General features: G+C 41.3%; 1 long non-coding RNA gene across 6 annotated transcripts in view; it reads right to left on the bottom strand.

Moving 5' to 3' along the window:
• Positions 1 to 17,525, bottom strand: part of LOC144364978 (uncharacterized) — a 33,881-nt gene extending 16,356 nt beyond the window's left edge. For 2 of the 6 annotated variants that reach the window (XR_013423202.1, XR_013423206.1), the window contains exons 1-4: positions 17,371 to 17,524; positions 7,550 to 7,604; positions 4,514 to 4,603; positions 2,000 to 3,727 (exon numbers count right to left, since the gene is read on the bottom strand). This is a non-coding gene — a long non-coding RNA (uncharacterized LOC144364978). Of the gene's footprint in view, positions 1 to 1,999; positions 3,728 to 4,513; positions 4,604 to 7,549; positions 7,653 to 17,370 lie in introns of all 6 variants that reach the window. The other 4 variants (XR_013423205.1, XR_013423204.1, XR_013423207.1 and 1 more) reach the window with 3 other exon arrangements.
• Positions 17,526 to 19,989: the final 2,464 nt, after the last annotated feature.

Below are 19,989 nucleotides of genomic sequence, written 5' to 3'. Positions count from 1 at the left end.
TGGAGCTTAAAGCTCCAAGGTTAGGGAGGGCTGGCTTGGGTTAGGGGGCAGCAGGCAAGGCGAGAGGGCAGGGGGGGGAAGGGAGGGGATCGCGCAGGCCAAGGTCAGCGCAGCGCCCACGTCCACTGCCAGGTGTCAGGCTGCGGGCAGCCAAGGGGGGCCCAGGCGAGGGGCAGGGCTGTGTTTCCCCTAGGGAGCCTCCAGGGTGCAGATTCCACCCTATTGTACCTCCTCTGCAATCCAGGGGAGATCTCCAGGCAGGGACCTGAACAAATGCAGGGCCAAAGGAGGGCCCTCGGTGTGGAAAGGCTGCCATGGCCAGCATGAAGCTATGTGGCTGGCGGGAGGTGTCCTGGGACCCATTTGAGGAGCCTGGGCTAGGGAGTCAGGTAAAGGAGTCCAAGGAGCAGGCAGAGATTGCAAGGTCAAAGAGGGTAGGGAGGATGGGGTGGGGCCAGGTGGAGGAAAGAGTTGAGTTGTGTGAAGGTGGGCTGCTCAAGGGGCACCTAGGGATCACATGTAGGATCCCAAGCAAGAGGCTTTTTGTTTGACTGAAGGACATGGAGTGAGGGCACCCTAAGCCACAGGATGCCATGCAACATGACAGGACGCCCTATGAACAAGTGCTCAGGGGCCAGGCCTAGGAGCCAGGCCCTGGGACTGGAGCTTAAAGCTCCATTTTTAGGGAGGGCTGGCTTTGATTAGGGGCAGCAGGCAAGGCAAGAGGGCTGGTGAGGGAAGGTCAGTGTATAGCCCAGGTCCACTGCCAGGAGCGAGTTTTCAGGCAGCCAAGTGGGCCCAGGATAGGGGCAGGGCTGTGTTTCCCATAGGCAGTCTTCAGTGGCTGAGGCAAGCCTTTTGCCTTCCTCTGCAATCCAGGGGAGTAGAACCTAAAGACTGGGATGGGATCTGGACCCCAGAAGCGCCAAGAATGGCCCTGGGTGTGGAAAGGATGCCAGTGCCAGCATGAAGCTTGGTGTCTGGGTGGGAAGGGACCCGGGACCCATGGAAAAGCCCAGGATGGGGACAATCAGGTTGACTGAAGGGTCCAGGCAGTGCAGCGATCCCACAGCACCAGGGCAACATAGGGGAGGCCCCAAAAGAGACGCCAGCAATGGGCCTGAGATCCACAGATGGGGACAGGGCCAGGGTCCTGGAGATGAGTGGTCCGGGGCTACAGCAAGGAGCCAGGCCCACGTCTGGAAAGCCACTTACCAGGGCCCCCATCAGGCCCAGGGGATGGGAGGAAGGGAGTGGAGAGAGTGGAGTAGGTGGCGCAGGGGGAGGAAGGCTCAAGGCCCAGGTCCACCTTAGGCTCTCTGGGGTCCTGGAGCATGGTCACAGGTCTGAGAAAGGTCTGAGAAAGAGGATGTCTTAATGGTCCCAACTAAGGGGCCCAGGCACTGTCCCAGGACTATGTATCTAAGGAAAGGTTCTTGTCACCTAGACAAGGATGGGAATCTATGGCCATCGAAGTTGTACACAATGACAATGTACATAATGTACATAATGGCACAGGACTGGTGCAGGGAATATGAAAAAGGAATTTAAACGGGTCCAAAACAAGAAATCTAGGCAACAAGTGTAAGGAGCCAGTAACACCAAAAGGAAGAGATGCTGGGCATGGGGGCGGGGGGGGGCTTATGTAGTATCTATCTGCACCTTCCCCGGAAAAAGGCCACAACTCTTGCATTGCCCAGCCACATCCCCATATCCAGTGCTCACACTGGCACTGTTCAGCTGGATCTTATTTCCTGCACACATACCTACTGTGCACATATGGCCTTTCCTCATAACCCTATTTCTCACACTTCCATGGTAGAGCTGAGAGGCCTGATTACCTGTGATGTTTCAAGATCTGCTGGTGTGTCCAGTGTTCAGCCCCAGGTTTGACAGGAGCCCAGCAGTTCCATGACAATCCAATCTCAGCAAACCAAAAGTTCTAGGCAACCCCCTACCCCGACCCCACCCCACCAGTATAAAAAGGAAGGATACTTACCATCTGAAGCAAGGAGATCCGGCTTAGCCACCAGTATAGCCCCTCAAGATGGAAAGGGCTTCTTCCTCATCATTTCAGTCACATGATTCTCACACATCAGGTACTGGCCAGGAATGGGTCAAACTGGCCCTTCCTGGAAGTCTGACATGGGAGACTTCCAGGAGCAAGTCTTCTCCTCAAACCTCAGTTTGTTTGTATGAAAATCATGCAAACCCATAAAAAATACTGAACTGTTGACAAAAGGTTTACCTCTGTGGTCCCAGTTACAGTCACATATGACATAACATTTCAGTCAATGAAGATCAGTTTATAAGTTGGTCCCATCAGACTAGATCGCCTAGTGATGTAGCCATCTTACTTTATGTGGGTACATACTCTGATGTTTGCAAATGGACAAAATTACCTCAGGATGCATTTGTCAGAAAACATTCCATCATAGAGCAACACCTTAAGTGGATGCCTGTGAACAAGCATCATTTTGTTCTTTTATATAAATAACTCTTACTTATATGCCTTACAATTAAAATTGTCTATTGTGCTCCAAAGAGAGGCTAAGGTAGAAAAGCTGCCTAAAAATTTTACAGCCTGCTGCCTAAAGCTAGGAGTGTCAATCAGTGATTGCTTGCCTAGCTTGTACCAGCCCTGGTTTTTAATCACGAGAACAAAACAAGTCCTAGAGCCTTAGTCTTCTAATTCCACCAACAATATGGGGCCACCAAATCAGAACAAATTCAAGTGAATTTGCTCTTTTTCATCTCAGATATGTATTTCTCTATGGTGAACATGTCAATCCTGTGTTGACTTCATAGGATGAATTCCCCTGCTGTAACTCTGCCTGTAATAACATCCCTCATGTCTGCTCTTTATTGAGGCTGTTTCTTCTGATACTCTAGACACTTGGACAATACAAAGTCATACAACAAATTATATCATGAAACTCAGTTATAACAACTACATTATGCTAAAATAGAACCAATAATATAATCTGTTACTGTTTTTAATCTGGAAAGCCCATGGTTAAGGCAATGCCACCATGTTCCAGAGGTGAATGTTCATGATGGTTCTGACTTTACCAGTGGGTTGATCTATTAGTTGGCTTAATAATTTGAAGGGACCACAGGGAGGTGGTGAAAAGTATAGGCATATGGGGCATGAATGGAGGAAGTAAGTCATTATGGGTTTGGCCTTGAGGATAGTATTTGTCCTTGGCCCCTTCCTCTTCTACCCTGCTTCCCCACTGCCAAGAGCTGATCAGCTTTCTCTACCATGCCCTCTGCCATGATATTCTGCCTCATTTAGGTGCCAGATCAATGGTGCTAATTGACCATGACTGAATCCACTGAAACCATGAACCAAAATAAACTGTTCTTTCTCCAAGTTGTTCTTGTTTAGGTTATTTTGATCACAGCCATGAAAAACTGACATAGCATCTTTATATATTTTTTAGAAATTTTTTTACTCGTCAATGGACCTTTATTTTAATTATTGATATGTGGTGCTGAGAATCAAACCCAGTGCCTCACACATGCTAGGCAAGCACTCTGCCGCTGAGCCACAACCTCAGCCCTGAAGTTATTCTTAAAAATATTTATCAAATATATAAAACCTCAATCATATAACCACAAATATTGACTTAATAAAATTATTAGATACAACACCAGAAATGTACCACTTGCCTGAGACTGTGTTCCTCACAATTAATATCCTGGAGGCTTCAACCTATAGGAACTTGATGACAAGTATCAATACAAAAGTATTTTAATTTTTTAAATACATAACTGAAATTACCATTAATTTTAAAATAAAGGCACTCAGCTTATTTTTCTATGAAATGTTTATACTGAAAATATAAATGTTCCTCCCGGTAAGAAAATGTCCACCAAGTGGCTAAAAACATGAACCAATAACAAATGTATTCCTTAAGTACATCTTATCTTCATTTTTCTTGGAAAACCTATATTCAACCATTTGAGTTAATACTCAATGGAAACTAAAGTTGATCATTCTCTTCCATCTTATAGAAGATAACACTCAACTATTACTAACACTTAAGCATAAAAACCAAAGTTCCTGAGCACTATAACTACATGGACTACAACTATTTTACTTCATTTCGCAAATGTTGCTGGTACTTAACCATGTGCCAGACATTACAAATAACTTCTACTGAATTTCCATTACACTCCTCACATGGGTCCATTATTTCTATCATTTTTGAAAACACACAAATTACCAAAATATTTATAACTCCCATATCAATATCATGTGGTCAATGCCCACAGGTCAAGTTCAAACTCCAAAGCAAGACAGACTACCAAGAAACCCACCAAGGGGCCTGAAACAAGAAAGAGGGTCCACCTGGTTGCAGCTCAGTGGGCCAGGCCACCTAACACCACTTCCCATCTAATTCCCTCTTCCAGACCCACTTTGCCCCCATCCACATAGCCCTGTGTGCATTTTCAGCAGCACTCACCCTAGGACTTTGTCCAGCAGCTTCTTCACCTCAGTACTCACAGTTTTTAGAGACCAGGAAAGGCACTGGCTGCAGCTGGGGAGATGCAGGAAGGAGGTGTGAAAAGTCCAGTTTCACTTGAAGGGTCAAAGCTGAAGGGCAAATGCAAGAGCTCATGGATGGGAAGAATCTCAATATCCAATGTACTATCCACTGCTTCCTCTTAATCCTCCTCAACTTTGTAACTTACTGCATCATCTACTAATTTCTTTCCTATTGCCAATCTCTCCCCCACTAGAACATATACTCTGTTAAGGGCAGCATTTTTCCTGATAAGGAAAATACTGAAGCAAGGTCTCTGCAGTCTAATTGAAAAAGATCATGTTATGATTTGGACATAAAGTGAAAACTGTTAATGCAGAACTATTCAAAAGTAAAATGATTAAACTTAGAGCTGTGACCTAAATCAGTTCATCTTATTTTGAATAGAGTAATTGGGTGGTAATCATACACAGTTGGGGTGTGATTGAAGGAAGTGGGTCACTGGGTACCTATCTGGAATGGGTCCATATTCTCTATGGCCTCTTCCCCTTCCCCTCTTTCTGTCTCCTGGCCAACATCAATGGGGCAGCACTCCTCCATCATGCCCTTCCGCCATGACATTCTGCCTCATTTTGGGCCCAGAGCAATGGAGTACGTTCACCATGTACTGGACCTCTGAAACTAGTTCTCTTGTCATGTACTTTGTAGTTAGTGACAAAAACCTGACTAACACAGGCCACAAGCCTTGTCTAGGGGAGGTGAAAGATACAGGAATGCACAGACTAGAAAATGCCTCCTTGGAGGGCCAACCAGTAAATAATTCTGCCTTGTAGGTCATCTAGTATGCTCCACTGCTCAACTCTGCTCCTGTGCCAAGAAAGCAGCCATGACTGTGTTCCAGTGAAACCTTACTTAGAAAAACAAGTGGCAGGCCAAATTTGATGCACAAAAAAATCATTTCCTAAATGAAGTAAAGTTCAAGTACACAGAAAAATGCCATGATTGGGTTGGGTGGATCGGTCAAACAGAAACAACAATGGCAGAGGTTTTAACAAGTCTAACAGTGACACAAAAACCTGAAAATAATGCCCCAGGCTGGGAGTGGTGGCTCCTACCTGTAATTCCAGCAGCTCAGGAAGCTAAGGCAGGAGGATTGTGAGTTCAATGCCAGCCTCAGCAACTTATCGAAGCCCTAAGCAATTTAATGAGACCCCTGTATCTATGTAAAATATTTAAAAAGTGTTGGGTAGGTGACTTGGTAGTTAAGCACCACTGGGTTCAATCCTCAGTAACTAAAAAATAAATAAATAAATAAAAGAGGCCACATTGTCAGCTAGAGACAAGACCACAAATGTAAACATTAAGAACCTGAATCTAACATCGACCTCACAGCCTCAGGAACATATTTTGTAAGGTCAACACCCACTTAAGAGTTTAACACAGGTACAACTGAATTTTATAACTAGCCTCATGGCGGAGCTAAAGGACACAAGCTTTCAGGGACCAGACAAGAGTACTGAAGAACATTTCTACTACCTGATGATACCTGCACCAATTACACAAAGTAGAAAGAAAGAAAGAAAGAAAGAAAGAAAGAAAGAAAGAAAGAAAGAAAGAAAGAAAGAAAGAAAGAAAGAAAGAAAGAAAGAAAATGAAAATTCATCATTTCTCATTCTCATGAAAATCATTAGAAAAATCACTGAATCAGCAATAACCTCATATAAAAGTCCCTTTCAGGGCTGGGATACAGCTCAGTTGATAGAGGGCTTACCTTGCATGCACACTGCTTTGGGTTCATTTCCCAGCACCACCACCAAAAAAAAAAAAAAAAAAGTCTCCCTTTCACAACAGACATAAAATATTTAAATCCTCAGGAACAAACAACAAAAAGTATGCAGATTGGGGCTGGGATTGTGGCTCAGTAGTAGCGCACTTGCCTAGCAGCAGCAGAACCCGGGTTCAATCCTCAGCACCACATGAAAAAAAAAAATAAAGGCATTTTGTTGTATCCATCTACACCTAAAAACTAAATACTAAAAAAAATATGCAGAGCCAAACTTCAGTAAGGGGCACATGTGGTGACTGCAGGGACCACATGCCCTGCATGGGTCAAAAAAACATTAATTTTGGAAACAAGATGTCATAATGAATGTTAATTTTAATCAATATCACAAACTTTGGGAGTAAGATAAAGTTGTTGGAAAATATATTTAAAGAGGTATGGGGAAGGAGGCCAAACTTGTAATGACTGGCTGTGATATGTGGGAAGCCAGAGTGAATGCTTTGTCTATTTCTGGACACCACAGTCCTGTAGGCAGGAGCAACCACACTTTTTTGGTTGGAGGGGGGTGGTGAGGGCAGTGCTGGGGATGGAACCCAGGGTCACTCTATCATGGAGCAACACTTGTGGCCATTTTCATTTTGAAACAGCATTTTGTAAGTTGCTGAGGCTGGCTTCCTACTTGCAAACCTGCTGCTTAAGCCTTCCCAGTCACTAGAATTATAGGCATGGGCCACCAGGCCAGTCAGGTTCTTCTTCTAAGAAATCATTTTCTCCACCCACTTACTCCTTAAAGCTCCTGGGTAGCCTTTTCAGACTCCAGAATTACAAAGGCTTGGAATAATGGCATCTTCTGTCCACCTGTTCATGGGTTGAGCCTGGAACCAGGGCAGAGGGTGGCTTGGTTTTGGTGCTAGGCCATATGTTATGTAACTATGAAATATTTCTAAATACTTCTAAAAGTTTGATGTTTGGGAGAGTTTTCCTTCCTTGCTAGAGCATGATGTGTTGCCAGACCTTATATGTCCCATTAGACTCCCCATGTGTCAGCCACTGATCTAAACTGCTGAGCTTCAGAAAATATCTCAACTTCAGAGTTTTGTCATACACCCTGAGAGCTTAGGTTAAGGTAGGGCCACCTCTGTCATGTGAAAGACCATGATATTTCTCTGAAAGCCTAGAGCCAAGAAGTGACAAGGCTCATCAGCTGCGAATTAATCTCAGAAGCCTCATCCACCAATACCACCTGCTATCAACTAGCAATTAGAGACCTTACCTGTTATCCTGACTGTCCACCAAGGTGGTCAAGCTGGCTTCTCCAAGAACTGCTCCTGTACAGGAAAATCTCAGCTTCAAGGACACTTTACTTTTCACAAAGCCTGTTTCCATATTAATTGAACAAGTGGGCTTTAAGAATTTTGGAAACCATTCATATGTGGTTAAAGTACTTCATCTATCTGCTGTATTCTATGAAGATTTTTCACATTATTCTCTCCCCTCTGAGCATGTAAACCTACACAACAATTCTCATTGTATTTCAATAAACTCTGATTCAGCAAATCATCTCCTCATTTCTGTCATATACAACAACTGGCTGCCAGCAGGATTTCATAATCCATAGAGGTAAATGATTGAACAAGGTTCAAATTTTAATTTCAATGAAAGCATAGAGAATAGAAATTGCATAGCATTCTTCTTCATGCTTAATATTCCACTGAATTTTCAACTTTGATGACCTGGGAAGAATTCCTAAAACTGGCACAAACTATAAGAATTCTGTGCCATGCTCACAAACACTTCTGTCAAATTAGTTGAGTAGCATAAAGCTGTTTTCACTATAACTTGTGATATATGCACTACTCAGTACCTTAAGATGATGGCATAATTGTTTTGTTTTGTTTTGTTTTTGACCAGTAAGTATATAAAGGTAAATGAGTAAATTACTATTCTTAGTCTTTTCATTTTGAAATTTTGAAACTATTCTCTATTCTAACAAGCTAGAAAATTTTAATTACTTATATATTTAGGTAACAGGAGTTAAACCTAGAGGAACTCAATCACTGAGCCACATCCCCAGCCCTACTTTGTGTTTTATTTAGACATGGGGTTTCACCAGTTGTTTAGGACATCGATAATTTGCAGAGGATGGCTTTGAAGTCATGATCCTACTGCTTTAGGCCCTTGAGCTGCTGAGTTTATGGGCATGCACCATGACACCCAACTAAGTTACCAAGTTTTAAATACATGGTATACATAAAACAATAGGTTGGAAGCCAGGAAGGGTGGTATGTGCATGCAATCCCAGTGAGGTGGGAATCTGAGGCAGCAGGATCACAAGTTTGAGGCCAGCTAGGAAACTTAGTGAGACCCTGTCTCAAAAGCAAATTTAAAATAACTGGGGCTATAGTTCCTTAGTACAGCACCCATATACCCCCAGTTTAGAAAATTAAGGTATGAAGATCTCCACTATCTACACCTAGTAAATTAAAGACAAACAATTTCAGATCACACAGATGGTTCAACTAGGACCTGTCTACATCTCAGAACAAGGCTTATGTATGCATTTTACAAGTATCTTTTCATGTTTAAGATCTCAAGAATACACACTGCCTTTTATGAAAACTCAAACAACTGAGTGTTGTGAAGGTACACATCTCACAAGAAAAATTAACATACTAATGGGCTGATAATGAAATTTCCACATTCTTTATAGTCCTACTGCCACAGTCTCTATCAAATGCTTTAATACCTTGCTTAAATAAAAGCTTCAATTGCTTACTAAACCCTTAAAACAGAGACAAAAACCAAAGTTATTTAGCAAGGTATAAAATCATTAAAAAAAATGGAAAACCCCTGCCCCTTGTAATCCCAGCAACATGGAATACTGAGGCAAGAGGAATGCAAGTTCAAACCTAGCCTCAGCAACTCACAAAAGCCTTAAGCAACTCACTGAGACCCTAAGCAACTCACCAAAGTCCTGTCTCTAAATAAAATATAAGAAACTGGCTAAGGATGTGATGCAGTTCCTCTGGGTTCAATCTCCAGTATCAAAACCAATCAAACAAACAAAAGATATACATACAACAGCGACACTCCTGTGAAAACATTACTACCAGCAAGGATCACCAATACATCTTATTATACAGACATCACCACTGATTATCCTAAACACTTGAAAAGTCTTAATTAAAAACAGGAAAAGGCTGGCGTTGTGGCTCAGTGGTAGTGAGCTTGCCTGGCAGGTGAGGTACTGGGTTGGATTCTCAGCATCACATATAAATAAATAAATTTTTAAAATGTCCGTTCACAAATAAATATATACTAAAAACAAACAAAAAAACATGAAAGCTAGGCACAGTGGTAACCATCTGTAATTCCCTATCAGACACTGGGAGAATAAGGAAGAAAGACAGAAAGTTAGTGAGCAGTCTGGGCAATTTAGGCCTATTGCCAGAATAAGTAATAAAATCTGCTATGGCTAAGCCAGGTGAGGTAGTACAAACCTAAGTCCCAGTGGCTCCAGAAGCTGAGGCAGGAGGATTAACAATTCAAAGCCAGTTTCACCCATTTAACTAGTCAGTAAGCAAATCAGTGAGACCATCTGTAAAAAAATATTTAAAAAGGGTTGGGGATGTGATTCAGTGTTTAAGTGCCCAGGGGTTCAATGCCCTGTACATAACAAAACAAAAAATCTCAATGGCTGTAGCTCAGTAGTAAAACTCCCCTGGATTCAATCCCCGGTATCAAACACACACACACACACACACACACACACACACACATACATACACACACACACACACCCCACAAGAGAATGAATATCCAACTTGTTTATGAAGTACACACATTTCTAGCAACTCTGCAAAGTGAGGAAGGAGGAATCAAAGTTTGAAACCAGTCTTAGCAACTGAGGGAGACACTGTCTTAAAATAGAAAGCAAAAAAGGGCTGGGGCTGAGGCTCAGAGGCAGAGCACTCACCTGGCATGTGTGAGGCACTAGGTTCGATCCTCAGCATCACATAAATAAAATAAAGTTTGCTGCAGTCTGGCTGCGGCAAAATAACCGGAGGGTGACGAACAACTTGTGTAAGTTGATACAGCAGGAGTGGAAGCCGTTTATTGTAGGACAACAGAGGTATTTATACATTTTGCACAGCTTATCTTAATTAGCATAAACTAGATACATCAGTCAACCAATAAGGAATCTCCACACTTAATGGCTCGCTTTTGTTACTTCTCAAACCACTCCCTCTGGCATTTTGCCAGGCACCATCCAGACTTGTTTAGGAACTCTAACATTCCCCTGGCAAAATGCCAGGTGTTATTTTGACTTGTTTAGAGACTCTAACAAAAGTTATTGTGTTCACTTATAATTTTTTAAAAAAATTAAAAATAAAATAAATAGAAAGCAAAAAGGACTTGAATGTAGCTTAGTTACAGAGAATATCTGTGTTCTACCCCTAAATCCCTACAAGAAAAAAAAGGAATGTTGGCCCATGAGTGCAGCTCTGAATTCAACCCTCACTCCCGCCAAAAACAGAGTACATATATTATTATTCATTAAATTGCTTAAGTGGGCTGGGGTTGTAACTCACTGGAAGAGTGCTTGCCTAGCATATGTGAGGCACTGGGTTTGATCTTCAGCACCACATAAAAATATACAAAAACAAGACAGAGGTATTGTGTCCATGTATAATCTAAAAAAATATTAAAAGACCTTGTTTGAGTTATAAAAATACTAGAAAACAAATATCTTTACAAACAAGAATACCCAGTTAGAACACAATGGGGGAAGACTCATAAGGAATAGACATGTTGGTGGTTCATGCCTCCCTGCATGGGAACACTAGACACTTAACCCAGGGCCTCCACACATGCTCAACATTCACCCTATACCTCAGCACATAAATCAGCAATTGTTAAAAATATATAACCCCTAGGAATAAACTCACATGCAAACTCTACAATTATAAAACTGCAAAACTTTTCTGAAATTAGAAAAAAAAATCACCCAACTGGAGTCAAAATTCTATTTGGATGAAAATCATAAGAAACACAAAAGCCTAAACATGGACCCAGAAGGTACCAGCCCGAAGTCCCACCTGCTCAGAAAGCTGAGACAGGAGGACAACTTGAGCCCCAAACTTTATCGCTAGCCTGCACAACATAGGAAGACCCTCTGGAAGGAAGGAAGGAAGGAAGAAAGAAAACAAGCAACAAATATGAAATAACTCTACTCCGGAGCTGAGGCCAAGGAGGAAAAGTTGCAGGCTAGCCTGCTTCTAAATAAAAAATGAAAAGGGCCAGGGATAAAGCTCAGTGGTATATCACCCCTGGGTCAATTCCCTAGTTCCAGAAAATAATAATAATAATAAAAAAAACCATAAGACAGTTCACAAAGAACTGGACAGGCTGGCATAGTGGCACACATGAGCTTGGGAGGCTGAGGCAGGAGGAGCACAAATTCAAAATCAGCGTCAGCAATTTAGTGAAGCCTTAAGCAACTCAGCAAAACCCTCTCTCTAAATAAAAATAAAAAAACTGGCTGAGGATGTGGCTCAGTGGTTAAACTCCCCTGGGTTCAATCCCCAGTATCAAACACACACACACAAACACAACACAATGAATGTCCAGCTGTTAAAGAGGCACACTCCTTTAATTAATCCCAGCAACTCTGCAAAATAAGGAAGGAGGAACCAAATTTGAAGCCAGCCTTGGTAAATGAGGAAGCCACTGTCTTAAAATAAAAAGTAAAAAGGGCTTGGGATTTAGCACAGTGGCATAGAAAATCTGGATTCAATCCCTAAACTACCAACTTAAAAAAAGAGTGGCTGATGAGAGCAGCTCTGAATTTAATCCCCAGTTCTGCAAAAAATAGAGCCTGTAATATTATGATCCTTTAAATAAAGGCATAAGAATGCTAGAAAACAAATATCTTTATAAACAAGAATAACCAATTAGAACACAATGGGGGAAAACTCATTAGGAATAAATGAGGGTTTGAAGAGTTGGGGGGAGGTTGACGTGATGATGCAGGTGAATGCTAGGCATTAAACCCCAGACCTCCACACATGCTCAACATTCACCCTACATCCTCAGCACAGAAATCAGCAATTGTTAAAACTATGTAACACCTAGCAATAAACTCTCATGCAAGCTCTACAATTGTAAAACTGCAAAACTTTTCTGAAATGAGGAAAACAAAAGACAAACACCTAAACCTGGACCCAAAATGTACCAGCCTGTACTCCCGGCTTCTCAGAAAGCTGAGACAGGAGGACACCTTGAGTCCCCAACTTTAACACTGCACTGGACAATATAGGAAAACCCTCTTCCAGAAAAAAGAAAACAAACAACAAATATGAAATAACTCTACTCCAGAGGTGAGGCAGTAGGATGAAAAGTTGCAAACTAGCCTGCTCTAAAAAAAAAAAAAAAAAAAAAAAAAAAAAAAAAAGGCCAGGGATAAAGCTTGGTGGTAGATCACCCCTGGGTCCAATTCCAGTACCTAAATAAATAAATAAATAAATAAACGAACCATAAAGCAGTTCACAAACAACAGGATAGGCCTCAAAACAAACAAACAAAAGACATATGTACAATAGAAACACTCCTGTGGAAACATTACTACCAGCACCAATCACCAATACACTTACTATACATAAGATTACCACTGATTATCATATACACTTTAAAAGGAAAAGTCTTCATTAGAAAATGTGAGAGCCAGGCATAGAGGTGACCATCTATAATCACCCCTCAGTTGCTGAAGTTAGAGAGCGGCCTAGGAATTCAGACCTTCTGCCAAAATAAGCAATAAAAATTGTCATGGCTAAACCAGGCAAGGTGGTGCACACCTGTTACCCCAAGGGCTCCAGGGGTGAGGCAGAATGAATGTGAGTTCTAAGCTAGCCTCAGCAACTTAGCAAGGCACTAAACAACTTAGTGAGACCCTGTCTCTAAATAAAATATTTTAAAAAGGCTGAAAATGCGGCTCAGTGCTTAAGTGCCCTGGATTCAATTCCTAAGGAAAAATAACAATAAACAAACAAACAAACAAAAATGCATAGCTTTACCTTAATGGTGAAATTTCCCTGGTTTGAATCTCCAGTATCAAAAACACACAACACACACACACACACACACACACACACATACACACACACAGACACACAAGCACACACAAGGGAATTAGTGTCCACCTGCTTACAGAGATACACTCCTTTAATCCAAACAACTCTGCAAACTGAGGAAACAGGAATCCCAGTTTGAGGCCAGCTTCAGCAACTGGCGGAGACATTGTCTTAAAAACTACAAAAGGGGCTGGTTTGTGGCAAGGCACTGAATTCCATCCTCAGCACCACATAAAAATAAAATAAAATTAAAGGCAGTGGGTCCAATTACAACTGAAAAAAAGAAAAAGAAAAAACTTAAAAAACATAAAAAGACCTTGAGATGTATCTCCATAGCAGAAAAATATCTGTGATCAACCCCTATATCCCTAACAGAAAAAAAAAAAGCTGGCCCATCAGTGCATCTCTCAATTTAATTTCCAGTTCTGCCAAAAATAGAGCATGTATATTATCATTCATTAAGTCATAAGAATGCTAGACAAATATCTAAATCTAGATATTTGACAAATATCTAGTCATATAATGCTAAAACAAATATCTTTATAAACAAGAATAACCAGTTAGAACACAATGGGGGAAAACTCATTAGGAATGAATGAGGAGTTTAAGGGTTGGTGGGTGATGAACACCGGGCCTCCACACATGCTCACTATTCACCTATACTCTCAGCACAGAAATCAGCAATTGTTAAAAATATGTAACACCTAGGAATAAACTCTCATGCAAGCTCTACAGTTATAAAACTGCAAAACTTTACTGAAATGATAAAAAACTTCACCCAAATGGAGTCAAACCTCTATTTGGATAAAAATCATAAGGAAAACAAAGACAAATGCCTAAACTGGACTCAGAAGGTACAAGCCTGTAGTCCCAGCTGCTCAGAAAGCTGGGACATGAGGTCAACTTAAGCCCTGAACTTTAAGGCTAAACTGAACAACATAGGAAGACCCTCTTCCAGAAAAAGAAAACAAACAACAACAATAAATATGAAATAACTTTACTTCAGAGGTAAGGCAGTAGGATGAAAAGTTGCAGGGTAGCCTGCTTCTAAATAAAAAAAGGGCCAGGGATAAAGCTCAGTGGTAGATCACCCCTAGGTCCCATTTCTAGTTCCTGGAGAAAAAATAAGTAATAATAGAACTATAAAGCAGTTCACAAGCAACAGGATAGGCCTCAAAGCAAACAAACAAAAGATAGATGTACAATAGTGACACTCTTGTGGAAACATTACTACCAGCACCAATCACCAGTACACTTACTATACATAAGATTACCATTGATTATCATAAACACTTTAAAGGAAAAGTCTTCATTAGAAAATGTGAGAGCCAGGCATAGAGGTGACCATCTATAATTCCCTCTCAGTCTCTGGGAGGAAAACTAAGGCACTAAAGCAGGAGGAATGAAAGTTAGAGAGCAGCCTGGGAACTCAGACCTTCTGCCAAAATAAGCAATGAAAATTGTCATGGCTAAACCAGGCAAGGTGGTGCACACCTGTAATCCCAGCGGCTCCAGAGGCGAGGCAGGAGGATTGTGAGTTCACAGTCAGCCTCAGCAACTTAGCAAGGCCCTAAGCAACTCAGTGAGACCCTGTCTCTAAGTAAAATATTTTAAAAAGGCTGAAGATGCGGCTCAGTGCTTAAGAGCCCTGGATTCAATCCCTAGGGAAAAACAACAACAACAAAATGCATAGCTGTAGCTTAATGTTGAAACTCCCATGGTTTGAATCCTCAGTATCAAACACACACACACTCATTCACACACACTCACACACACAGGACACACACAAGATGCACGCACACACACACAGGATGCACTCACACACACACAAGGGAATTAATGTCCAGCTGGTTACAGTGGTACACTCTTTTAATCTCAACAACTCTTCAAACTGAGGAAAGAGGAATCCCAGTTTGAAGCCAGCTTCAGCCACTGAGGGAGACATTGTCTTAAAAAGTAAAAAGTGGGCCTGGGGTTGTGGCCTAGCAGGTGCGAGATGCTGAGTTCCATCCTCAGCACCACATAAAAATATTATACAGGCAGTGGGTCCAACTACAACTAAAAAAAAAAAAAGAAAAAAACTCAAAAAATGTAAAAGGGTTTGAGATGTATCTCCATAGCAGAAAAATATCTGTGATTAACCTCTAAATCCCCAAAAGCGGGGGGGGGGGGGGGGGGGAGCTGACCCATCTGTGCATCTCTCAATTTAATCTCCAGTTCTGCCAAAAATAGAGCATGTATATTATCATTCATTGACTCATAAAAATGCTAGAAAACAAATATCTTTATTAAAAAGAATAACCAGTTAGAATACAATGGGAAAACTCATTAGGAACAAATGAGGGGTTGAAGGGTTGGGGGGTGGCTGGAGAGCTGCTTCAGGTGAACACTAGACATTAAACCCCAGGAATTCCACACAGGATCAACATTCACCCTATACCCTCAGCACAGAAACCAGCAATTGTTAAAAATATATAACATTGGGCTGGGGATGTGGCTCACGCGGTAGCATGCTTACCTGGCATGCATGCAGCCCGGGTTAGATCCTCAGTACCACATACAAACAAAGATGTTGTGTCCGACGAGAAGTAAAAAATAAATATTACAAAATTCTCTCTCTCTCTCTCTCTCTCTCTCAAATATATATAATAAAACACTTAGGAATAAACTCTCATGCAAGCTCTACAATTATAAAACTGCAAAACTTTCCTGAAATGATGAAAACTTCACCCAACTGGAGTCAAACCTCTATTTGCATGAAAATAATAAGGAAAATAAAAAACAAACGCCTAAACCTGGACCCAGAAAGTACCAGCCTGTAGCCTCAGCTGCTCAGAAAGCTGAGGCAGGAGGACAACTTGAACCCCGAACTTTAGGACAACATAGGAAGACTCTCTTCCAGAAAAAGAAAACAAACAACAACAACAAATATGAAATAACTCTACTTTTAGAGGTGAGGCAGTAGGATGAAAAGTTCCAAGCTAGCCTGCCTCTAAAAAATTTAAAAAGGCTAGGGATAAAGCTCAGTGGTAGAACACCTCTGGGTCTAATTCCTAGTACCCGCAAAAAAAAAAAAAAAGAACCAAAATCAATTATAAGAAAAGACTGGCTGGGCAAGGTGGCACACACTCCATAATCTCAGCAGAGCTCAGGATGTTGAGGCAGGAGTACAAATTCAAAGCCAGTCTCAGCAATTTAGCAAGGCCCTAAGCAACTTAGCCAGACCCTGTCTCTAAATAAAATATAAAAAACCACCTGGGAAAGTGATTCAGTAATTAATCTCCCTGGGGTTCAAACCCCGGGACCCCCCAAAATATAAAAAGACAAAAATGTTCTACCACACAGGTGCTGAACAAAATGCAAAGGAAGTCTACCTACCGAACCGACAGAAATGCAAAGACTCACAACCCTGTTGCTGGACCTTGGGTACTGACCCAGCGATTTCACTTCCACAAACTCATTTTGAAGAGTTAGGGCCAATTCAACAAATATATTCCACAAACTCGCTTAAATAAGGGCAAATAATGTGGGCGAACTAGTGCCTGAGTAGATCCCAAGTATTCCGGAACACGAGCCTAGAGGATACCAATTTTAGGCCAATCTCAAGCAAGTCAGTGAGACCCTATTGACTCAAAATAAAAAGTAAAATAAATAACAAAAATGGATTGAGGGGGCTGGGATTGTGGCTCAGTGGTAGAGCGCTTGCCTACCATGTGTGAGATGTGGAGGTCAATTCTCAGCACCACATATAAAAAAGTAAAATAAGATTCATGACAACTAAAAATATATTTTGGAGATGTAGCTCAGCGATAAAGTAGTCCTAGGCTCAATCCCCATTAGCAAAACTAGTTTAAACAAACAACAGCAGACTACTATGAGAAAATATCAGAGCTTTGGCTCATTCAGGCTTCTAAAACAAGACCCCATGGCATCTCTACCTTGCAAACAACCATTTATTTCTTACCGTTTTGCAGGGGTAGAAGTTGGAGATTGAAGACTGCTTCCAAATTGCTTAAGACACTTTCCTGCGGGCTCCTCACAAAAGGGAGAATCACTTTGGAACTTTCTTTACATAGCCACAGCTATATCCTGGGGTGTGGACTCCACCCCTGGGGTCAAAAGGTGGAAGGGTCCTCCCCCTAGGAGATAAGTTTCAGCACACTAATGGCACACTTCTGGCATCACCACTCCCTCAATAGGGTGGAGTAAATTAGAGTGCATCCAAAAAAAATATCACTCAGCCTTTGGGAAACTATTAGACCATGAGGCAAACAAACTTTTCATGTTGAGAGACAACTAAGGAAATCCAAACACCACCAGTGTGACAATAGTAATGAATTACTATTGATAGTCTTAACTATTTGTGAAAACTTAGCATTGAGAGATACACAATAGAACATTCAATGCAATGGTTTTGCTGGCCATGCATGGAGAACTATTGAAGAGGTGAAAAGTGGCAAAAGCACAATCTCTCAACTTTTGTGAATATTGAAAATGCTCCAGGGATTCCTTCTCAGTGAAGGAGGGCTCCTGCTCCTGCTCCTGTCATGATATGAGGCACTGGGTTCCATCCTCAGCACCACATAGAAATGAATAAATAAAATAAAGGTACTATGTCCATCAAAACTAAACATAAATAAAGTAAATAAATAAATACAAAAGAAAGAAAATGCTCCACTATTTTTTTTAAGTTATTCATGTTTCCATTTACTGATATAAAAAACCTTAAGACAAACTGTCACATAAGGCAGCAGGAAACAAGCCAGGTGCAATGGCAAAGGCAAAGGCATGTAATCCCAATGGCTCTGGAGCTGAGGCTGCAGGAGTGTAAATTCAAAGCTAGCCTCAGCAACATAGTGAGGTCCTAAGCAACTTTGCAAGACCCTGTCTCTAAATAAAAATTTTAAAATGGGCTGGGGATGTGGCTCAGTAGTTAAGTGCCCCTGGGTTCAATTCCAATTTAGTTATTAGTGCCAATAAATGAATAAATAAGAATCAAAATTTTGAAATACCAGGGAACAAAATGTGAGTTCATTCAGGTAAATTTATGTGTTATATGTGCATAGTAAACAGAAATTCAGGGTGATAACCTCAAATTAACTATGAAAATATTAATACTGAAGTCACATTAGACTATGATTTCCATGACTACTTCCTAATGAGACATTTCTACATCACTTGAATTTAAAATAAACTCTGTTTTCACAATTTAGTAAAATAAAATTATTTAATTTTCTAAATGATACAGAGGCACAAACATTAAGAAGCTCTACTCAGGTCCTAGGGGCATAGCGCAGTGGTAGGGTGCTTGCCTAGGATTATGAGTCATATTTGATCCCCAATACCAAAAAGCAAAAAAGAACTATAAGGAGCCAACAAGGAGGAGATTAAAGCTGCAGACCTTAGGTCAATTGAGGGTCACCCACAGAAAAATCCAAACAGCAAGGGGCAATAGAAGCAGATACCTTAACAGACAGTGGGCAGAGCAGGACAGTTCAGAGAACCACAGACCAATCAGAGTCAGGAGAGGTAGGGAGGGGTTGAGTGGGCAGCCAAAGAATTCTGATTCTCCTTCACAAGACAAAAAAGACAAAGGAAAGAAAGAGCAGGCTGCTAAATTTAGCAACAAGATGTTGAGGACCTAAAGGGAGTGCTCAGCATAGTATTCTATGCAAATAATGTAAATTACCAGAGGAGCCCCCCAGTCCAACAGGAGTTGAAGCACAGATCACAATCTAGGGGGAGAGGGAATGTTCCCAGAACAGCCAGAACACCCACAGGTTTTCTAATAAGACAGCTCAGACCCTGAGGCCTAAGGATATTTTCCATCCCTTTGCACCTAAAAAGAGATAAATCTGATGCTAAAATTTTAAAATTATAATCCCTTCACTCCACTGAAGATGTACATGATGCAGGTACCACCACCCTTGTGTTCACAAGGGAATGAAAGGCCAGCAGTTTGTGCTAGATTCAGCATCTGTCTTCACACTGGCCTTTAAAGCCCTTCTTAGAAGGTCACCCACAGGCCAAGAGCAGAGGCTCATGTTTGGAGGTCAACCACTAGGGGAGCAGAGGCAGGAGGACTGAGAATTCAGTGCCAGTCTCAGCAACTTATGAGGCCCTTAGCAACTTGGTGAGACACTGTTTCTAATTAAAAAAGTAAAAATTGGCTGGGGATATGTCTCAGTGGTTAAGTGCCCCTGGGTTCAATTCCTGGTGCCAATAAATAAATAAATAAATAAGAATCAAAATTTTAAAATACCAGGGAACAAAATGTGAGTTCCTTCAAGTAAGTTTATGTGTTATATATGCATGGTAAACACAAATCCAGGGTGATATCCTCAAATTAACTATGAAAATATTAATAGTAGAATCACATTAGATATGATTTTCTCGAGTACTTCCTAATGAGATCTTTCTACATCACTTGAATTTTAAAATAAACTCTTTGTTTTCACAATATAGTACAATAAAATTATTTCATTTTCTAAATGATACAGAGGCACAAACATTAAGAAGCTCTACTAAGGTCCTAGGGGCATAGCTCAGTGGTAGGGTGCTTGCCTAGGATTATGAGTCATAT

The sequence above is a fragment of the Ictidomys tridecemlineatus genome, chromosome 1 (genome assembly GCF_052094955.1).
Source record: "Ictidomys tridecemlineatus isolate mIctTri1 chromosome 1, mIctTri1.hap1, whole genome shotgun sequence".
In the NCBI taxonomy this organism is placed as follows: domain Eukaryota; kingdom Metazoa; phylum Chordata; class Mammalia; order Rodentia; family Sciuridae; genus Ictidomys; species Ictidomys tridecemlineatus.
Note: the sequence above shows the minus strand (reverse complement) of the source record. Positions and strands in the feature narration are given on the sequence as shown.